This window comes from Coregonus clupeaformis, unplaced genomic scaffold (assembly GCF_020615455.1).
Source record: "Coregonus clupeaformis isolate EN_2021a unplaced genomic scaffold, ASM2061545v1 scaf1193, whole genome shotgun sequence".
NCBI classification, from domain to species: domain Eukaryota; kingdom Metazoa; phylum Chordata; class Actinopteri; order Salmoniformes; family Salmonidae; genus Coregonus; species Coregonus clupeaformis.
The window spans coordinates 133,994-150,910 of NW_025534647.1; the positions used below are offsets into that span (position 1 = coordinate 133,994).

The 16,917-nt window shown below is 42.4% G+C and overlaps 1 pseudogene; it reads right to left on the reverse strand.

Moving 5' to 3' along the window:
• LOC123486396 overlaps nucleotides 1-16,917 on the reverse strand; it is a 51,285-nt pseudogene that overhangs the window by 16,049 nt on the left and 18,319 nt on the right.

Below are 16,917 nucleotides of genomic sequence, written 5' to 3' on the forward strand. Positions count from 1 at the left end.
TTATTTATCCAGCAGAGCTCCCACTTTAAAAGGGCAATCTGGAATTGGTACATACATGTTTTAACTCAAATGGATGGCCCAGTTCTTCATCTATAGATTTTGACAGTGGTTACATTTCTCCAGCCCCATACCTTAGCTGTTTAGCAAAAATAGTGGCATGGTGCCAGCTTTGTTGTTGTTTGAATCCCCAGATTGCCCCTTTAAGGAGCCTCTTAATCTTACTGCCAGGATGGACGGGGCCCGACCTACCCACTGTTGTCGTTGCTGAATCCCATTTGCACAGCCTAAGGACAAAGGTCAAAATCCAAAACAAAATGTAATCTGTTATATGGAGTGTGGCAGAGATTTTGGGCCAGTTTCCAATTAACTCTGCCCAGGCTGCGTTTCCAGTTTCTGTTGCTACGACTACTTTCTTAGGAAGCAAGTTTTATTCTCAAAGCCAAAAAACAACACTGATAAGTCACCTGTTCTGACTGTCTGAGTATGCCTGTGACTCACAGAGTGACAGTCCGGAGAGTATATCCAAGTGTTGACTTTTCTCGTCGGGTGCGAGATGGAGGGGCCAAGCTCACAGTGCCTCAGGAGGCCATTAGCATTCAAGCTGGCGCTTCATGTCAAAAAGCCACTATATCAAAAAAACAGGGTCGATGGAGGAGCGGCGACCACAAGTCAGAAAAAAACTAACGTCTCAAATTCGATTTTCATAGACTTAAAGGTCTGTGCTGTGTTTTTGGCGATCAGTTTTGTGTTGATAGGTTTTTGTCTGCAGAGATTGACTAATGTGCTGGATTAGGTGACCCAGACTGTAACGTAATAGTTATTGTGAACGTCAAAACACATAAAGACACAGTAAATCCTCCATTATCTTGTTATAAACACACTCCGAGTTTGTCCCCATAGTACAGTATGTGTGTAGTATGTGTGTTTTGATGTATTGTATGTCCCCGTAGTACGCTAACCCTCAGCCAACTCACTTCTCGTGATCTTTGGGCACTTTGAATATACAGTCAAAAACCCATTACACAATAATCAATCTCTCTGTGCTGCTTGAAAATCCTAGTGGATGGCTTATATAGCATCGCTACTGCCTTAATTCCTGGACCTGAAGCGTGTCACCCCCAGAACCAGAGATGCCTTTTCCGGGTCAGTGGTACTGACAGAGCTCGTGAATCGTCGTGATGTTGTGTCGTGGGTTACAGTGCCTTGCTAAAGTATTCATCCCCCTTAGCATTTTTCCTAGTTTCGTTGCATTACAACCTGTAATTTAAATGGATTTTTATTTGGATTTCATGTAATGGACATACACAAAATAGTCCAAATTGGTGAAGTGAAATGAAAAAAAAAAATAATGGAAAAGTGGTGTGTGCATATGTATTCACCCCCTTTGCTATGAAGCCCCTAAATAAGATCTGGTGCAACCAATTAACTTCAGAAGTCACATAATTAGTTAAATAAATCCACCTGCCTGTGCAATCTAAGTGTCACATGATCTGTCACATGATCTCAGTGTATATATACACCTGTTCTGAAAGGCCCCAGAGTCTGCAACACCCCTACGCAAGAGGCACCCACCAAGCAAAGCGGCACCATGAAGACCAAGGAGCTCTCCAAACAGGACAGGGACAAAGTTGTGGGAAGTACAGATCAGGGTTGGGTTATAAAAAAATCTGAAGCTTTGAACATCACAAGCACCATTAAATCCATTATTAAAAAAATTGAAAGAATATGGCACCACAACAAACCTGTCAAGAGAGGGCCGCCCACCAAAACTCCCGGACCAGGCAAGGAGGGCATTAATCAGAGAGGCAACAAAAGAGACCAAAATAACCCTGAAGAGCTGCAAAGCACCACAGCGGAGATTGGAGTATCGTCCATGGACCACTTTCAACTGTACACTCCACCAGAGCTGGGATTTATGGAAGAATGGGCCTGAAAAAAGCCATTGTTAAAGAAAAAAATAAGCAAACACGTTTGGTGTTCGCCAAAAGGCATGTGGGAGACTCCCCAAACATATGGAAGAAGGTACTCTGGTCAGATGAGATAAATGTTTTTGGCCAACAAGGAAACGCTATGTCTGGCAGCAAACCCAACACCTCTCATCAGCCTGAAAACACCATCCCCACAGTGAAGCATGGTGGTGGCAGCATCATGCTGTGGGGATGTTTTTCATCGGCAAGGACTGGGAAACAGGTCAGAGTTGATACAGGGAAATTCTTCAGGAAACCTGTTTCAGTCTTGTAGAATTTGAGACTGGGACGGAGGTTCACCTTCCCGCAGGACAGTGCTAAGCATACTGCTAAAGCAACACTCGAGTGGTTTAAAAGAAACATTTAAATGTCTTGGAATGGCTAGTCAAAGCCCAGACCTCAATCCAATTGAGAATCTGTGGTATGACTTAAAGATTGCTGTACACCAGCGGAACCCATCCAACTTTAAGGAGCTGGAACAGTTTTGCCTTGAAGAATGGACAAAAATCCCAAGGTAGGCGTTTGCCAAGCTTATAGAGACATATCCCAAGAGACTTGCAGCTGTAATTGCTGCAAAAGGTGAAGCTCGACAAAGTATTGACTTTTGGGGGAGTGAATGGTTATGCATGCTCAAGTTCTGTTTTTTTGTCTTATTTCTTGTTTGTTTCACACAAAAAAATATTTTGCACCTTCAAAGTGGTAGGCATGTTGTGTAAATCAAATGATACAACCCCCCCCTAAAATCAATTTTAATTCCAGGTTGTAAAGGCAACAAAATGGGAAAAATGCCAAGGGGGTGAATACTTTTGCATGCCCCTGTATAATCCCAGGTCTGCTCTGGATTTACCTTCCTCTTGGCCCAGAGCTGGCTGTGGTGGTTGTCAGATGAATCCCCGGATCTCTCCCCCACAGCGTCACCCCGGCGATGGTGTAGGTGATGCCCATTACCATTTGGGGCGCAGGTAGACCAGTATCATCACAATGATATGAAACCTGGAGCACGACAGGGAAAGAAGAAAACCAGAATGTAAACAAAGATGATTGATTAGAAACAACAATGAGCAAAATGGCACTGGCCCATTTTTTTTTATGTAGACAGAGAAGTAGGGATAAGAGGAGGGACAAAAATAAGAGTGAGGTAAACTAGAGCAGTTCAAATCTCAAAAAGAAGAAAAAGAAGAAAGAGAGAGAGGACCAGTGTGCACTTCCAGAGAAAGAAAAAGCAGATGGGAAGAGAGAAGAGCCTACTGTGGGTGCTGGTAGGATGACATGTTTATACTGTAACACAACAAAAGGAGTGTGGTGAGATAACACATTGACTTGTGGAGAGAGGAGTGAAAAGAAGGGCTATGCTAAACTGGCCTAGAGCGGGCAAGCTAATCATCTCTATCTCAACTGGTACAGTCACATCTTTCCCATTGTCACAGCCAATGTGTGATGAGTCGCTCTGGCAGAATATGGACTGCCGTAATGCATCATAGTGCTGCCATAATGCAACCCTGAAAGCCACGAGCTGAATAACAATAAATATGCTTTTTTATGGACTTCCACTGTCGTCAAAGTTGCTAAATATCCTCCTCACTTTGTTTGCTCCTCAATTCATGCACCTTGGTTGGAGGGCGAGCGCTGGCAGTTTTCCCATAATACATCAAGCTGCCACAAACTGTAACCATGGAAATCTGAGTGAAATAAAAAGGCTTATGATGATGAAAGAGGCTTAGGGTGATAGAATTGTCTCATATGAAATAGTCGTATAGAAGTCTAGAATGAGATGGCCTGGGCTACAATGTACCGCTACCAGCATGGGGTTCAAATCTTGGCCTACTGCTCTTTCAGCAATCTCTCTCTACCTTTCACTCTATCTCTCTCTATCCAATAAACATACAAAAATACTTTAAAGATATATACTATATATTTTTTTTAAGGGCTAGTCTACAAAGAGGCTACTGGGCTAAGTGTCGTTACTCACATGAAAGGGTCGTCCTCCTTGCGGGGCCAGGCCACGTGCAGATGGTCCGGCGGGGCAGGATGCGATGGTGGAGTAAAGCAGAGGGAAGCCAGAACGGCCAGTGCCCAGATAACACGATCACCACACCTTGGTGGCCGTGGCCGACAGCCGGGGCTTCAGAGGGTGGATAATGGCCATGTACCTGCAGGGGTCAAGATGTCGGGAAATGGGGTCAAAGGTCAAACATAAAAAAGGAAAGGTGATACCTAGTCAGTTGTACAACTGAATGCATTCAACTGAAATGTGTCTTCCGCATTTAACCCAACCCCCTCTGAATCAGAGGAAGTCCTCTCTTTCAGGGTGTGTGGAGTCAAAATGAATTGGGAGTCCCATTCATGAATTTAGTTTTTGTAGTGGCAAATTACATAAATAATGCTGTGAATGTTATTTTAAATTTTTGACATGCAATTTGAATTATTTAAGTCTATTCCTGTACTGAGTTGAGCAGGAGTGCTGGCTGCAACCTTGCTCTGTCTTTGTCTCCTGTGTTTCCAAAACACAAAGGCGTTCAGAAATCCACTTGTGGTCTGGCGGTTTCTATTATAACATGGATTAATTCCATATCAAACAAGAGGCTTTTTGGACAAAGCCACAACAAAAGCTGAAACAATGGATGCGTCCAAATTAGTGGAGATTGCTCTGAACACGCTGTAAGCCTGGGGACACACTTTATTATGCTGCTATGTCACTCTGGTTTGTCTCCACTTTATGACTGTCCATTGCTAAGAGCCACAGCTTGTTGTGCTAATGATAATTAGCATCTCCTTTCCTTGAATAGAGCGCCTTCGCTAACAGACAAGTTCCCCTCCGGACTCTGTTTCCGATAACTTTCAGAGCCTTGGCTGCCATCTCAATGGCGGTCAGAAATCCCCCAAAGAGCCGTCTGCCCAGAAAGCAGTCCGTGCAGTCCCTCAACTCATCTGTAATAGCTTGGCATTTTAGTCTGAGTGGCACTTGGGCTTCAGTAGCAGTACAGGTGAATGAATTGTGTGTGTGTGTGTGTGTGTGTGTGTGTGTGCAGTGCTCAGGTTGATTATAAAAGCCAAACCACACAGGGGCTGCTCTTTCAGGGCTTCATTGTATTTCATCACAGAAATCTCATTATGGTGTTTTCCTGAGGTCCTTTTCTTAGGTGAGGTAAAAGTACCACAAGCAATACCCCAGGGCAGACAAGACCAAAATAGATACTTGCAATGAGGCAGTTCGTCATTTCTTTAGGCATAAAAAGGGGTAGAGTAATGCATGGGAAGGGTAGGGGTGAAAATACTTGCATTAGCCTCACATCAGTCTTCCAAATGTGTTATCTCTCCTTCGCAGTAGCAATGAGCGAATTTGAGCATTCCCATTCATTAAAGGCCCAGTGCAGTCAAAAACGTGATTTTCCTGTGTTTGAATTTCAGGCGGTCTTTTCAAACAGCTTTACAGTCATTATCATAATTTTCACACTTCGCAGTATTATTCCACCCATAGTGTGGAAATATTTGTTACGAAGGGGAGTAACACATTTCCACACTATGAGGTGAATACTTCTGTGAAATGTGAAAAGTATGATTGTGAAATTAAGTGTAGCTTTTAAAAAGGCCTGAAATCAGCCTGGTTTGGTGGGATGGAGTTTTGGTCTGCCTGGTGACACCCAGCTATCTGCCAATAAAAGCTAACTTGCTTGAGAAATTGGCTTTGCTAGGAAGCTATTCTTGTTTCTTTTTGACCATTTTAATTGAAAATAATTTTTACCCAAAAATTTGATACTGAGATAAAAATGTGCTGCATTGGATCATTAACAATTCTCAGAGTTGTAACTTGCAAGTCTCAGCCGGTAACATCAGTATGTGGTACTACGCTAACGTTATCATCTAAGAATAACGAAGAATAATGAAGTGAGGACTTGCTTGAAGAGTGTCAACTACCAACAATGACACTAAATCAGTCCCATCTCAAAACAATACACTCGCTTTGACAGACCAGCACCTCTTGTCACACTCTTCCCGCCAAACGTGTGTGTGGGAGGATGTCTTGCCGTTTTTTATCAAAGGTGTGTGAGTCTTTCCTGGTGTTATTCACACAGGAAATGTGTTTTACTTCCACAGGAAATAGGGATGGAGGGGTGGAAGGGGGGCACATTCTGCCTTTAATAGAAGGGGGGACATTTACGGTTGTGCACCACATTGCAACCCTACATTTCCAAGGCGACAGACTGTCTGGATTACGCTGCGCATCAGTTCAGCCATGCAACAAGTAGGACTGGAGGTTATGTGTTTCAATCTGGGTCAAGTCTATGTTCTCTTGTCCTCTTGTTCTCTTTATCTCTGGCCTTGGGGATAAATCGAAGGGACACTTAAAAATATGGAATTCGTCTGTCTCGGCTGCGGGAAGGTCATGGAGAGCAGAGCCTAAAGGGTGCTCCTTTTGTGTTGTCGCAGAGCTGCAGGAGATAGCAGTGCCTCACACTCACTACTTCTCCTCCATTATCACACCATAGTCTCTACAGATTATGATGTAACATGGGGATATTGATCAATATCAAATCAGCCGGTCCCATTTGATATGATAATCTCATTAAGCCAAGCCACTTGTGTTTGATGCGGGTGCGGCGTGTGTGTGTGTGTGCATGCCTTTGTGGAGTGTGTGTGTGTGTGTGTGTGCTGTGTGTGCCTGTCTGCGTTGTGTGTGTAGTCAGTGCAAGCGTGTGTGTGTGTTATTTTTATAAGCAAAGCCTGGCATCTGGCTTTGGCTAGAGTATAAACAACGCTTTAGGCCTGTGGTGTCGGGGAAACAATTCGCTTTGAGGTCAAAACAACAAGTCCGTCTTATCGGTCTCATCTCTTTGGCAGACCATCGGAGAATGGTGTCAGCAGTAGAACAGCAACTCATAGTGTTTGACTGACACCCCATTGACTGAATACTATTCAGTTAAAATGCCAATTCCAATCAATCTGCTGTCAAATGAGAGAATAATTTAAATTCACTGCAACCAATCAACCAACCAATCAATTTCTTATAGAAATAAGAGGAGAGAGCGAGATTACTCTCTGTGTATACATTTTACATTACATTTTAGTCATTTTGTGAACACTCTTATCCAGGCGTTTACAGTTGGTGAGTACATACATAATTTTTTATTTTTTTCATACTAGCCCCCGTGGGAATCAAACCCACAACCCTGGCGTTGCAAACGCCATGCTCTACTAACTGAGCTACATCCCTGCCCGGCCATTCCCTCCCCTACCCTGGGCGAGCGCTGGGCCAATAGTGCGCCGCCCCATGGTCTCCCGGTCGCGGCCCCGCTAAACGACAGAGCCTGGATTCGAACCAGGATCTCTGGTGCGCACATCCTTAGACCACTGCGCCACTTCGGGAGACTCGGTGCATACACTGTATATCAATGCACTTCATACTTAACACCAGATCCGTTTGCGCTATAGCCAGCTCCTATGAGCATAATCAAGCCATGTTTGGCATGACAAGTATAACAATGACCATAGGAGTTGGCAAGACAGACAGATCCAAACATACTATAAATATTTAACTACACATTTACCTGGGGTAGTGTTTCTCTGCATGGGCAACTGATTTGAAGTGGGTGCACAATAACACCCAACCCTCATAGGCACCTCCATTACAGGAAGATGTGTGTAGTTCCCCAGTACACCCTGAAGATGCCATTAATAATTTATTCGCGTCTGAAAATTAGCTAATAATAGTGCTGGCTTGCGCCAATTTGTCAAGCGACTGTAATTAGCTATTTCCAAGCTGTCTTGGTCGGGCGTTTTCCAAATGTAGTTTGGTTTCCTTGAGTATCAGTAAAGCCCAGCTAAGAGTGGATACTGGTGTTTCTGTGTTCAAAAATGTGTTCTTCCTTTTTGGTCATGTGAGTGTATACCTACACACACAAACACCCGCCCGCACTCATGAGCATGTGCGCACACACCCACACTACACTGCCACCCACTACACAGATGCAAGCATTTCTAGCATCGCACGCACCCACACACACATAATACTCTGTGCTAAAGAAATGTGTGAGTAAGATATGACTAAAATGTCACACCCTCAGTTAAACTAATAATGTATGACTATTAGGAGACTAAGCCTGAGTTAATCATATGCTTCTATGAGCCTCCTGGAGTGGCGCAGTGGTCTAAGGCACTGCATCGCAGTGCTAACTGTGCCACTAGATATGCTGGTTCGAATCCAGGCTCTGTCGCGCCGGCCGCGACAGGGAGACTCGTGGGTGGCGCTGTGGCCCGGCGGATCCAGTAGGGGGGAATGGCCGGCAGGGATGTAGCTCAGTTGATAGGCATGGCGTTTGCAGCGCCAGGGTTGTGGGTTATTCCACAGGGGGCCAGTATAAAAAATATATATGTATTCACTAACTGTGTCGATCTGGATAAGAGCGTCTGCTAAATGACTAAAATGTAAATGTAAATATATAAGATGCATATTTGCCCAACAACAAAGTATTTGTGTCTTGTAGTTAGGCAAGCAGAAGTGCAAGCGTTGAAGCCAATAACAGGAGACCGGTTTCAAAAACAGATGTCCCCACACAGAAGGGGAGTGAAGGCTTGAGAATATTGTGAGAGCGATAACTATGTATGGGAATAGTGAAAAAATGCAGCCTGCCTGAGCAAGGAGTAGCCTATGATAAGAACTTGTGTGTGTGTGTGTGTGTGTGAGTATAAAAAGACTGTGCAGAGCGCTCTCTGAAAAAGACCTGATAATTGTAAACTGGGAGCTGTCTGTTTATTAGAGATTTACAACCTCTGGGATACAGATGAGTAATATAAGAGTTCAGTTTGAAACATTGAGATAGAAATTCTTGTGACACTCTGCCACCCCACATGCAAGCAGGTCATACAGCGTAGTGTCAATGTGACGTTCTACCTGACTACACAGAGCGTGTTGTTTTGAGAGTGGAGGAGCAGAGGGGAAAAGGTCCTTATTGTATTTTTTTCCTACTGTACCATATTAATCGATAATGTGTAAGTACAATAGCTTTAGTCCAGTTTTTCAAGTACTCATTAAATTGTTGCTAGTGGTTGTACTAAAGTATCCTCTAATTACACAAGTTGCCCTTGTATTCAATGTGAAAATAATCAATGTAGCTACCTAGCTAGAGTTTCTTCTACTTAGCATCTTCTTACTTCATAAATCTTCGTAAAATAACCAATGTGTCTAGTGGAGGCCATCTGCAACAAAATCAACTTTATTTCTAATTATTTAAATTCACAAGATAGAATTAACACGTCGCTCGTCATCCATCGAGAACTGAACCTCAGAGATTCTTGAGCTTGGCGCTGCCATTGGGCGTGATGTAGCGTGAGCACAAGATGGACATATAGCAGCTTTCATTGATTTCAAAGAATTGTTCCCTCAATGGCTGATGACTGGGCGACAATGCCAGATGGCGTATGGCTATAGTGTGAGGGCCATAATGATGAGCAAACCTGCAGTTACTGATATGCCCAGAACATGCTACAGAAGTCTGACACCAGCTCCATCTAGATTTACAGTTTGAATCACAAGACATTTACAACATAGAACCTGTAATATAGCTGTGCTCTGGTGGCATGGATTGACATCAGTAGTCTGGATATTCCTTGTCTCTTGATATGACTGCCATGAATACCAGATGAAAAGCATTGCTTTAATTTCAGGGTTACTCATCTTTTTAATATTTTCTTTATCTTCTGTGGTTGGTGCTGCCTAGACCTCACTACACTCATCCCTCCCCCACACACACATAAAGGCAATAAATGTGTGCACATGCATGTGTGCAGGCATTCACAAACAGACACTACAGACAGGCACACGCATGACGCACACACGCAAACTCATGATTATACACGCAATATACTGCCCTCCCCAGCATAGATACATACAGGCATGCACACACACAAATTAACATTACACGCATGTACGCAGCACAGACACAAGCTCACACCCTAATATATAGCCTACACACACGCGCAGGCATGCACTCACACCACTGTAATCTCACACTTCACACTGTCATCCTACACACGCAGGTATGCACACACACACAACCTACTGCCTGGATAGAATAGCAATCCCCTACAGCCTCATCAGCATCACCATGTAGATGGAGTGAATCCTATTAGGTGTTTTTTACAGGTGGAAAATGCATGTAAGAAATCATGACAAGTGTCTGAATAATAATCATAATAATTAATAATAAATATATACCATTACTGATTTAAAAAGTAAGCATGATCAGCATCAGTTGCCTGCCTATCAACGGCAATTGCAGATCATCGAATAGATGCTTGCGACCACGGAGGTGACGGGGAAAAAGTTGGGAAACCTGCAATAAGCCTCTCCGAAGTACCAGTCTCCGTGGGAAGCGTATATGAAATTAATTAAAGTATTGAAGGCGGCCATGGATGCGTCCAAAATGCCAAGTTCAAAGAAATAGTTGGTGACTGTCCGCATTCGTTTGTGGGCGAGAATTATCCATATGACAATGAGGTTTCCGAACACCGCCACCGCCAAAAACGGAGCTGTGGGCGACCGACCCGGTGATCTGCGCCATGGCGGCTGAACAAACTGATTCGTAAGTTCCCCGTAGTTATGTTCGATCCATTGAGTGCCACAGCTGCCATTCCTGACTATATTGTTCACTTCCTACTGTGGAACAAGTTGTTATTTCAGTCTGTGTCTTTGAAATGTTTAGAGAAACAGAGTAGATATCTGCACCACTGCGCGGAACGCACCTCTCCTCTCCGCAATACCACCAGTAAAAATCCTCTCAACTTTGAATAAAACGACTTGTCAGCTTCTACTCCACCTGCAGTCGCCTGAGGGCATCCCATTTAAAATTTTAGCTTTGGTGCATGCCTCTACTTCGGTGAGATGGCAAATGCAGTAGAAGTTTCCAACCACATCCATCACTTGCCTCCTGTTGAATGTGAGCGCCGGTGGTCCCAAGCATCTACAGTATAAACTGTGCGCTTTTGCACCTAATGACGTGCCACCAGTAGCGCCCTGGCACAAATAGGCTAGAAAGCTCGATTGATTCTGGCACTGCTGCTTTTAAACTCGGTGAGTGACAAATAGTCGGATCAGGCGTCTGCCTACCTCAGTGAAGCAAAAAACACAATCCCAAGTGACAAGATGATGTTTGAGTATTTCGGAATCACTCTGCAATCACTCCGCATCCATTCAAATATCAGACACATATCCGTATTTTTTCATGTTTTATCTTTTTACCATATTTTATTAATTCTGTCAAGCAATTATAGCTTTGATTTGCTACTAATATTTCTGCCAAATATTTACTTTGCATAGATATTGATGTTTAAAAGTTCAAATCATAAGTAAAAACAGTAGCCGTTAGTCATATACCTTAAATGTTTACACCATTGCATGCATCTCCTGTTAGGTTGATGCATGCCAACCCTTACAAAAAAAACGTCAACAAAAAAAATCACGTGAAAAAAAAATACATATTGTTTTGAAGACACATGTTTGAATAAATCACGTGAAAAATGTCACCAATCAAACACGAGTTTCGGACACGTGAAGTTTCACATGGACTTTCACATGTACATTTTTCACATTTATTTTTCACATTAACAAATCCCATGAAAAAATGTCACATGTGAAAAAAAAGACATCGTTTTCAGAGACCTGTGAAGTTTCACATGACTCAGATGCTTTCCCAACATTTCAAATGTGATATTCTATGTGCACTTTTGTAAATGGCAGGATTAGCACCCAGGTCTCCCACTGGATAAGTCCAATGTCTTGACCATTAGACCAAGGGGGCCAACAATGGGTTTCTCTTCCAATGTATATTTTACAAATTGAGTTAATCGTAGGATTTGCTGTATTAATCACAATTAATCGCAAATTCAAGTTAGCTCAAAATAAGCGTAATTTACAATTTTTTTAATATGAAAACATTACAATAATATTGACATCTTGACTTTGTTTGAAGTAGCGGTTGGCAAATCCGTAAATTGATAAACACTTTCTTTAACCTCAATGTCAATTTGTTATGACATTGCATTGTTGTTTTTTGCTGTATAGATTATGTATTTTAGACGTTTTCTGTGTATTTTGAACGCTTTCAGACCATGCGATTAATCACAACAACAACAAAAGAGTGCACAAAAATGTAGTGCTGAGCAATTACCTGAAATGTCGGTTATTTTTAGGTTTTTACACAACTAATGAGTGGCTATAAATAAATAGGCTGGAGCATGGGGTTGCCCATCTGTATTTGTGCTAATCATTAGCTAGATCAGTGCTTCCCCATGATCCTTTTTATCATACGGGAGCATCCTAGGGGAACCCTCCCCCATGCCCCCTCACCTCCCTCAATTGAATGAACTGCTACAATTGTTAAACAAAAATATGGTTTAAGAATACCTTTTCAAGAAACAATACATACAATTATTTGAATTCTATTATTTGAATTCCATGTCGCTCGTTTTTTTTTCTGTGACCGCAATGCACAGTTTCTCTAGAGATCAATCAGATCAAGCCCGAACTGTGCGATGTAGTAGGGAGTTGTAGTTTCTAACAGGCCAATATTCTACATAGAGTAACGCAGAAAACATGGTAATTAATTACAATGACCATAACCCATTGCGCCCCTACTTGTCCAGTCTGAGACGGAGAGAAGAAGCCGAAGAATGCTAGATCGGGAGGGATAGAATAGTTACTTCGTGAGTATCTCTGCCTGAAATACATAATCTAAGATTGATAGTTGGTATTCAGCAGTCATAAAAGTATGCCTTATTTACTTTAAAGAACTACTAAAATAAGAGATTTTTGTCAGACAGAATAGGCAGCAGCTCTTGGAATGAAATAATAAAGTCATCAAATAGGCCTAAAACAAATGTAATATGTGATGACACCACAGAGACAGCTGGAACTGAATATAATTTGCATATACACTGTGTGTACAAAACATTAAGATGCTCTTTCCATCAAATAGACTGATCACATAAAGAAGATACAGTTTGTACTGTAATACTAAGTTAATAATTGGCCTATGACCTGGCCTGGTTATGCATCCACCATAGTTGCGGTATGTGCTGAAAAAGATAATGTAGCCTTTAATCAAAAGTAAACCATCATAATCTTCCGAAAAGTTAGTAAAACCAGCGAGTACAGATTTACAAAGCTCTTTGTTCCTTTTCGATTTGTAAAAATACTTTTTTTACTGCAGGGGGATAGCATACACAGATGTTTCACTAACAAGTCTTCTTCAGTGTGTAGGTTCAGTAGTAGTTTGGTAAAACAGCACATTTGATATAGACAACTAGTGCACAACAGATGAGCAACAGGTGCTTCAATTAGCTGATTTAATTAGGATTGGGTTATATGCCGCAGCTTGTCTTCCTGTGTGATCATACATATTACAGAAAAAACACAGGGATACAACAAAAAGTATACTGTGAAAAGAAATTACCCAAGCCAGCACAGTTTGGTTCAGGTTGTCATAATTGTTTGAAAAGTGTATGATTAGAATGATTTAAATAATGGAAGATGATTATGAATATGATAGCCAAGACTGTGATTATACGTTTTGAATTCCGAGTAGGTTTTGAATATTATGGGCTCACTAAGTCTCAGTAGGCTATCTGGTAAAGTGCTACCAATAATTTTTTACCATTGGAACAGAGAATCTTTAGGAGTCCGGGATTGTAACCTCACTCCCCAGCTTGAATGTCTCCTCCTGTGCTATGGAATTCCTAGCTTTTTGGTGGCTCAGCTGGCTAGTGGCTAAGACATTGTGGCGGGCGGTCACGTGGTTACAAGACAGAGGGGGCGAGATAAATGACAAGTGCGGGCATCCCCAAACTATCACTACCACCACCATGTTTGACAGTTGTATAGGTTCTTACTGCGGATGCAGTGTTTGGTTTCACCAGGCATAATGGGACCCATGTCGTCCAAAAAAGTTATACTTTTGACTCATCTGTCCATAGAACATTCTTCCAAGAGTCTTGATGATCATCCAGGTGCTTTTTGTCAAACTTCAGTAAACATTTTTGGGACGAGATGTGTCCCATATGTCTGGCGAAAACCAAACACTGCATTCCACTGTAAAACCTCATACCAACGATCAAGCATGATGGTTTGGGTGCTTTGCTACCTCAGGACCTGGGCTGGCTTGCCTTAATCGAAGGAACCATGAATTCTGCTCTTCATCCGGGAATTCTACAGGAGAACTTTCAGGCCATCCGTCTGTGAGCTGAAGCGCAGCTGGGTCATGCAGCAAGACAATGATCAAAAACACACAATCAAGTCTACATGAAAAATTGTTAAAAAGCAACACATTTGAAGTTTTGTAATGGCTAATTCAAAGACCAGACCTAATCCCAATTGAGATGTTGTGACAGGACTTGAAACTTGGGCAGTTCTGTAAGCTGAGTGTTTACGGACATATTACATCTCTCCCTATCAGAGTCTGCTGTCCCCACTTGCTTCAAGATGTCCACCATTGTTCCTGTACCCAAGAAAGCAAAGGTAACTGAACTAAATGACTATCGCCCCGTAGCACTCACTTCTGTCATCATGAAGTGCTTTGAGAGGGTAGTTAAGGATCATATCACCTCCACCTTACCCGACTCCCCTAGACCCACTTCAATTTGCATACCCGCCCCAATAGATCCACAGGCGGTGCAATCACCATCACACTGCCCTATCCCATCTACATATGTAAGAATGCTGTTCATTGACTACAGCTTAGCCTTCAACTACCATAGTACCTCAAGCTCATCATTAAGCTCGGGGCCCTGGGTCTGAACGCCGCCCTATGCAACTGGGTCCTGGACTTCCTGAAGGGCCGCCCCCAGGTGGTGAAGGTGGGAAACAACACCTCCACTTCGCTGATCCTCAACACAGGGTGCGTGCTCAGCCCCCTCCTGTACTACCTGTTTACCCATGACTGCGTGGCCTACGCACGCCTCCAACTCAGTCATCAAGTTTGCAGGCGACACAACAGTAGTAGGCCTGATTACCAACAATGCTCGGGACTACAGGGAGGAGGTGAGGGCCCTGGCGGAGTGGTGCCAGGAAAATAACCTCTCCCTCAACGTCAACAAAATGAAGGAGCCGATTATTGTGGACTGCAGGAATCAGCAGAGGGAGCGCGCTTCTATCCGCATCGGCGGGACCACAGTGGAGAAGGTAAAAAGCTTCAAGTTCTCCACCTACATATCACTGACAATCTGAAATGGTCCCACCCACACAGACAGTGTGGTGAAGAAGGTGCAACAGCCCGTAAGACCCTCACAAACTTTTACAGATGCACAGGTGGGAGCATCCTGTCGGACTGTATCACCGCCTGGTGCGGCTTCACTGCCCGCCCTCCAGGACACCTACAGCACCCGATGTCACAGAAACCAAAAAGATCATCAAGGACATCAACCACCCGAGCCACGGCCTGTTCACCCCGCTACCATCCAGGGAGGTCAGTACAGGTGCATAAAGCTGGGACCGAGAGACTGAAAAACAGTCTTCTATCTCAAGGCCATCAGACTGTTAAATAGCCATCACTAGCCGGCTACCACCGGTTACTCAACCCTGCACCTTAGAGGCTGCTGCCCCATATACATAGACATGGAATCACTGGTCACTTTAATAATGTTTACATGCTGCTTTACTCATTTCAAATGTATATACTGTATTCTATTCTACTGTATTTTAGTCAATGCCACTCCGACATTGCTCATCCTAATATTTGTATATTTCTTAATTCCATTCTTTTACTTTAGATTTGTGTGTATTGTTGTGAATTGTTAGATACTACTGCACTGTTGAAGCTCGGAACACAAGCATTTCGCTACACCTGCAATAACATCTGCTAAATATGTGTATGTGACCAATAAAATGTGATTTGATTTGATTTGAGTTAAACCAGTTCTGAATGCAAGAGTGGCCAAAATTCCTCCACAGTGATGTGAGAGACTGATCAACAACTACAGGAAGCATTTGGTTGCAGTCATTGCAGCTAAAGGTGGCACAACCAGTTATTGAGTGTAAGGGGGGCAATTAATTTTTTCACACAGGGGAATTGGGTGTTGCATAACTTTGTTAATAAAATAAATAAAATAAGTATCCATTTTTTTTGTTATTTGTAAACTCGGTTCCCTTTGTCTCTTATTAGGTTTTGGTTAAAGATCAGATAACATTCAGTATAAACATATTCAAAAATAAGAAAATCAGAAAGGGGCAAATACTTTTTACGGCACTGTAATTATGTGTCTTCTATGCACGAAAGTATCTAAGGTACATATAGTTCAATAGTTCAATCATATTAATATGTTGTATGCCTTATGTTCAACTGCTTCCCAATCCCACTAGCATAGCCCACAGGAAGTAGGGTGCTGCAGTACCCTCTGAAAAAATCAGAATAAAAAAGTATTAACAATTGTTTAAAATATAAATAAATAAAATATATAGAGATGTTTTTTTATTTTATTTTTTACAAAAGTGCTGCACTGGGCCTTTGCTAGTTCTGTAATAGCGGACCGATATAGCCGTCTGTAGCATAGGATAAAAAAAAAATCTAGTAGCTGTAGTTAGTTACTTCACACCTCTATGGTTACACAACCACATAGCGGTTCATTTAATCAATAACCTACATTAACTTGCCGGGGGACAGGTCATGATCCCCTCAATAATATACCATGATGAATTTTATAGATTGGAAATTAATTTCCCACTGGCTTTCTGTGGCTTTACACTACACATATTCTCAATTATTCTTTTTTCATAAAGATGCATGTGACAGTTGCACAGCAGTAAGCTGGTTCATTTCTCCTTCATGGATCTTTTTCTTATTGATTTCAATACGGAAGGGAAACCAGGTACCAGTGTTTGTATGTATTGTTTCTTGAAAAGGTATTCTTAAACCATATTTTTTGTTTAGCAATTGTAGCAGTTCATTCAATTGAGGGAGGTGAG